The sequence below is a fragment of the Hyaena hyaena genome, unplaced genomic scaffold, assembly GCF_003009895.1.
Source record: "Hyaena hyaena isolate Hyena2069 unplaced genomic scaffold, ASM300989v1 scaffold_71, whole genome shotgun sequence".
NCBI classification, from domain to species: Eukaryota; Metazoa; Chordata; class Mammalia; order Carnivora; family Hyaenidae; genus Hyaena; species Hyaena hyaena.
This window is the reverse complement of record NW_024080704.1, coordinates 490,365-496,281: the sequence shown is the minus strand read 5'-3', so window position 1 is coordinate 496,281 and position 5,917 is coordinate 490,365. Positions and strand designations below refer to the sequence as shown.

Genomic DNA, 5,917 nt, shown 5'->3' with positions numbered 1-5,917 from the left:
GAAGATTCCTTCCTTTTCTATACCCAGGGGTCTTTCTCCAATAATGTGCCTTAAACCCCAGGAACATGCCTCCCAGACCTCAGGGAGCTACCTTCTACCTGAGAGAGCTCTTCCTTCTTAGAGCGCGTATAATCCGTGCTCGCATCGGCAGCGTATGTACTAGAGCTCGTATAACCCTCCCTACACCTTCTTGCTTTTGTGCACTGGCCCTAAGACAGTGACGAAGACAGCCTGTCTCAGCTCTAGACTGTGGGGACAAATGCTGCTGTGGATGGTTTCCTGACCCACAGCCCATATTCCCATCCATGGGTTAGGATAGAGAGTCATCGTCTTTTTCCTTTTTTCCCTTCCTTCTGCTCCCCTCCCCTCCTCTATTCTCCATTCTTCTTCCTTTCTGACCTTCTTTCAGTCTTTCTTGTCTGTCTGTTCTTTCTTTTTCCTTCTTTCTTTCCTTCTCTCCCTCCCTCCCTTCTTTCCTTCTTTCCTTCCTTGCTTCCTTCCTTCCTCCCTCCTATCCACCCATCTTTCCTCTGTAAACTCTTGTAGTAAAAGGTATACCTCACCTTACTTGGAGATGCCAAGGGTAAGAGCTTGGGGGCTCAGCCCCTCTCTCAGCTGCTGTTCGGTGCCGGCAGCTCTTGTGTGTTGTTCACACAAGATTCTGGTTTGGGAGCTTATTTGTATCTTTTCCTGCCTTCCAGCTTCCTCCATCCCAGATGAGCTATGTGTGGTCACATATTTCCAAGCCAGGACCAGTGGAGCTGAAATAGGGAGGGATAGGATTAAACACAGCAGTACATTGGATTGCTTTGTGATCTCAGCCTTAGTGATGAGTTTTGATGTTTGATGGCACTTCAATGTATAAGGAAGCCCAGTTGCTTGAGAAGGGCAGCTGTTTAGGACATTGTGCATTTCACTAGCAAGAGATGGTTGGCAGACCCATTAGAGCTGTGATCCAGCTGGAAACATACTACAAAGCTCCAACCCTGGCTCACTGGAGGGCTTGCGACAAGCGCCCCGGAGCCTTGGTTTCTCCATCCATAAAGTAGGGATCTTACTTTTTGTCCCTCCTTAAATTCCAATTGTTTTTGAAATGAAAGATGAATAAAGTGCCTTGGTTTTATAAGGAATTTTATTTAGCCTTCATCTTCATTGTCCACCATCTGTGTTTATATTTTAGCAAAAATAACACTTTTATTTTCTAGAGACCATTAGAATTTTCTCCTATCCAGATTGTGGCAGTTCTTTGTGCCAGGTACTGTTGTAGGCACTGGGGATAAAGCAGGCGCTTGTTCGTCATAGAGTTGCCTTTCTAGTTGTGGAGACAATGAACTTAGTAAAATAAGTGAATTCTGTATAGCATATAGAGAGGTGATAAAAGCTCTAGAGAATAATGAAACAAAGGATGAGGAGTACTGAGTTGGAGGTTAGGGTAGGCGTCACTGGGATTACCTTTGAGCAAAGACTTGATGGAGATGAGGGAGTGAGCAGTGTAGCTGTCTGAGGGCAAATCCTGGGCACAGAGAATAATCACTTCAGAGGCCTTAGATTGGAAACATGCCTGGTGGGCTTGAGGAGGTATGATGAGGCCAGTTTGGATGGCAGAAGTGAAGAAGGGGGAGAATAGGAAATGAGGACAGGAAGATAGTGGGGACCAGATGTAAGCCTGTAGTAGACTTTGTGCTTTGAGTAAAGTAGGGATGTATTGGAGAGTTTTGGCAGAAGTGATGTAATCTACCTTATGTTCCGAAAGATTACTCTCCATTCTGGGATTGTACATGGACTGTGAGGAGTGGAGAAGGCTGGGAAGCAGGGTGAGGGCTTAGGAGGCTGCGGTGGTACCAATGGAATGGTGAAAAGTAGTCAGATTTTGAATATATTTTGAACATGAAACAAAAAAGATGTCTTAACTGATTTGATGTGGGGGTGGGAACAAAGGAAAGCAGACCAGGATATGACTCCAAGGTTTTTGGCCTAAGCAATTGGAAGAATGGAATTGCCATTAACTAAAATGGGAGAGGCTTTTTGTGGAATGGTGGTGGGTGGGAGAATTCAAGTTCAGTTGTGAACATATTAAGTCTACTAGTTGGAAATTTTTAAGCATAAAAGTAAAGACATTAGTTCCGTGAACTCTATTACTGTTCCAACAGCTACTGTATCTATTCTTTTTCTATTCGAGTATTTAAAAACACACCTTGGGAAACATATGATGTTACCTACAGTACTTTGATGTTTAACAGATCAGAACTTCTGTTTTTGTTTTTAACAATGCCACAGCTGGGGCACCTGGCTGGCTCAGTTGTTGAGCATCCAACTCTTGATTTCAGCTCAGGTCATGATCCCAGGATCTGGGATCTCTGTGCTGAATACGGAGCCTGCTTAAGATTCTCTCTCCCTCTGCCCTTCTTCCCAATTTGAGCTCTCTCTCAAAAAAAAAAAAAAAAATTAAAAAGCAAGAACAAAGAAATTCACAAAACCACAGTACTTCACTAAGACTTGTCTGGATTTAGACAAATAACTACTGTGTTTTAAAATCTAGATCCCCCCCCCCCCTTAAAAGATAAACTAGGAAGAATTACCTGAGGAAAGAATTCTTCTTTAGGAAAGGATTATTCCTACCCCCCTCCCCCAGATAATTCATTAAGTACTAGATAGAGATATCATAATTGTCTGGAATATTAAAAACTTGATGTAGAGAAATTAAATATACAGACTTTTTAGGCTATCACATAAAGCTATAGTTAATTGTTTTATGAGGAAGCATAATAAGAAAATGTGTTTCCATCCTTGGGACCATATAATCTAGGGGATTAGAAATCTGTAAACAATCTTATATCATTTTATATCGTTGCATAAAGTGCTGAGAGGATTTGAAGTGAATGGTGTGAGAAGTGCCTGGAATTCACAGAATGTCTGGAAGGTTTGTGCCCGTATTTCATTTTGCATATGTATGAGTGCATGTGTGTTTTAATTCTTTTAGTGGGAGAGGGTTTTACATTTTCAAACATAAAAATAGAATAGCATAATAAGCTCCCAAACTCCAGTCCCGCAGATTCGGCTCTTATAAACAATTTGCCACACTGGTTCTACTCATTCCATTAAAAAAATGTTTTTATAATGTTTATTTTTGAGAGAGAGAGAAAGAGACAAAGCACAAACCAGGAAGGGTCAGAGAGAGAGGGAGACACAGATTCCAAAGCAGATTCCAGGTTCTGAGCTGTCAGCACAGAGCCCGACATGGGGTCTTGAATTCACGAACCACCATGATATCATGACCTGAGCCTAAATCAAGAGTTGGATGCTTAACCGACTGAGCCACATAGGCACCCTAAAAAATAAGGATATTTCCTTACATAATCAAAATATCAAAGTATCCTGTGGCAACCACAATAAAGTACCTCAAATTTAGTGGCTTAAAAACAAGAGAAATTTACTCTTTCACAGTTCTGGAGGCCAGAAGTCTGAAATCATGCTGTCCTAAGGACCTCATTCTCTCAGAAGGCCCTATCGAAGAATCCATTTCTCACCTCTTCCACCTCCTGATGGCTCCAGGCATTCCTTGGCTTGTATCCACATCACTCCAATCTCTGCCTCCTTGGTCACATCGTCTCCTCCTTTTTTCTATGTCTTCTCTGTGTCTGTCACATCTCCCTCTGTCCCATGAAGGCCACTTGTTAAGGGATTTAGGGCCTCTCAGATAATCCAGAAAAATTCCTTAATCCTCCTAAAATACTTTTGCCATATAATATTTACAGGTTTGTGGAATTAGGATGTGGATATATCTTTTTTGAGGGGGGCACCATTCAGTTAACTGCAGTAATAAAATTAATAATGATTTCTTCTTTTTATTTTCATTTTTTGTTTATTTGAGAGAGAGAGAGAGGGAGAGAAAAAGAGAATCCCAAGCAGGTTCCTTGCTGTCAGCTCAAAACCCAGTAGAGGGGGCTTGAACTCACAAGATCATGACCTGAGCGAAGTCAGACTCTTAACCAACAGAGACACCCAGGCACCCCAATAATGGTTTCTTAACATCTGTCTTTGTTCTTTTAAAAAAAAATTATTTTTGAGAGAGACAGAGACAGAGAGAGACAGAGCGTGAGTGAGTGAGGGGCAGAGAGAGGTAGACAGAATCCCAAGCAGGCTCTAGGCTCTGAGCTGTCAGCACAGAGCCCAATGTGGGGTTCGAACCCACGAACTGTGAGATCATGACCTGAGCGAATAATCGACTGAGCCACCCAGGTGCCCTCACATCTGTCTTTGTTCTTAATGTCCCCAGTCCATATTCAGATTTCTCCATTGTCTCAAAAATATCTTTTACAGTCGGGTTGCTTGACTCCGAAGTCCACTGATTGCATTTGATGTCTCTTACAATCTAGAACACCTCACTTTTTTTTTTTAATACTCTGAAATTGAAGAAATGGGGTCATTTGTCTGTACATTGGCCCACATTCTGGACTTGTTGGTTTGCTTTCTTGCAGTGTCATTTCTCATTATTTCCTATAAACTGGAAGTTAAGAGACGAAAGCTTGATTGGATTCAGATTCAACTTTTTAAAAATGTTTATTTTGAAAGAAAGAGAGAGTGTAAGCAGCGGGGCAGAGAGAGAGAATCCCAAGTGGGCTCCACACTGACTCAGGTTTGATCTCATGACCCATGGGATCATGACCTGAGCCAAAATTGAGTCTGACACTCAACCGACTGAGCCACCCAGGCACCCTAGATTCAACAATTTTTGGACAAAAATACACTACTTCCTAAATATCGTGTAGTTCAAATTGCATCACATTAGGAGACATAATTATAGCTGTCCCACAATACATGATCTGAGATTGATTAAAATCTACAGGCGATCCTTCCAATGTAAAATTCCCCCAATCAGTCCTCTAATGGTTTTAGCACCCACCAATACTGTTGCTGAAATCAATTATTTACTGTGCATCCTTGCTCTGGTACAGATTGTTTTCATTAGGTTAGTCTCACCTTTATTGTGCCCTTTATTTTTGTAGCCTACTGTTTAGAAAAGATCTTTTCACCCTCCGGCTCTCTTTTGATTTTCAAATCCACTAAGTCTAGGGACTTGTGGGACTGACGACATCTGGGGCACGATCCGCCTTGCCAAGAGAGATAATGCATTGAGTCAGTGTTTCCTAACGTTCATACCTGAAACGTATAAAGCAGGAGGTTATAATAGTATTCTGAGTGGACTAGAGTTAGGGGAAAGTGGCTTGGAGGGAAACAAGGGATGTAGCGGTGTTTCCTTTCCTGGGGCCAAACTCAAAAGGCTTTTACTGAGAATAACTAAGAAAATTCTTTAATAAAGCCTTAATTCTTTGATTTTAGAGGCGCGAATTAAGACACGGCCAAAGGAAGTCCATAGAGGTGAGGTGGAATCGGGGCCCAGAGAGGAGAGAAATCTTGGAGTCGCGGAAAGTAGTCATTCAGGGACTCAATCTCGGGACTACAAATCCCAGAATTCTGCTCTCCGGGTCTCACCCGCACTGAAGCGACTGCGCGTGCGCGAGGCCGGTGACGTCCGGTCCCACAACCCCCGAGATTCCGCGCGCCGGCCCTCCTCCCGCCTGCCGAGATCGTCCCTTCCAGGCCCTCCGTCCGTCCGCTGGGGGCGCGCGCAGTGCGTGGCAGGCGGCAGCGGCGCCGGCGGCTGGGAGCGCGGGTCGCGTGGCGGTGTGTGGTTGCTAGGGGCGTCTGAGGCCGCCCGCTCGCTCCAGCAGGCCGAGGGAGGGAGCAGCGCGGAGCAGGCGCCGAGCCGGGACGAAGCTGGGTCCGCTAGGTGAGTGTGGTGGGGAGGCCGGGGGAACGACCCGCCGCCGCCCCGACTCTCCCGCCCCTCCCTCTGTACCCAGTCCTTTCGCGCGCGTCCCCAGCCCCCTGGAGGCTCCCGCCCCAGCCCCTCTTC

At 44.5% G+C, this 5,917-nt stretch overlaps 1 protein-coding gene across 1 annotated transcript in view; it reads left to right on the top strand.

Annotated features, from left to right (window-relative positions):
* Nucleotides 1–5,618: 5,618 nt before the first annotated feature.
* Nucleotides 5,619–5,917, top strand: part of TTLL4 (tubulin tyrosine ligase like 4) — a 33,494-nt gene continuing 33,195 nt past the window's right edge. Inside the window, exon 1 of the mRNA XM_039233150.1 lies at nucleotides 5,619–5,791. The gene's annotated coding sequence lies outside the window, so the exon portion shown is untranslated. The remainder of the gene's footprint in view (nucleotides 5,792–5,917) is intronic.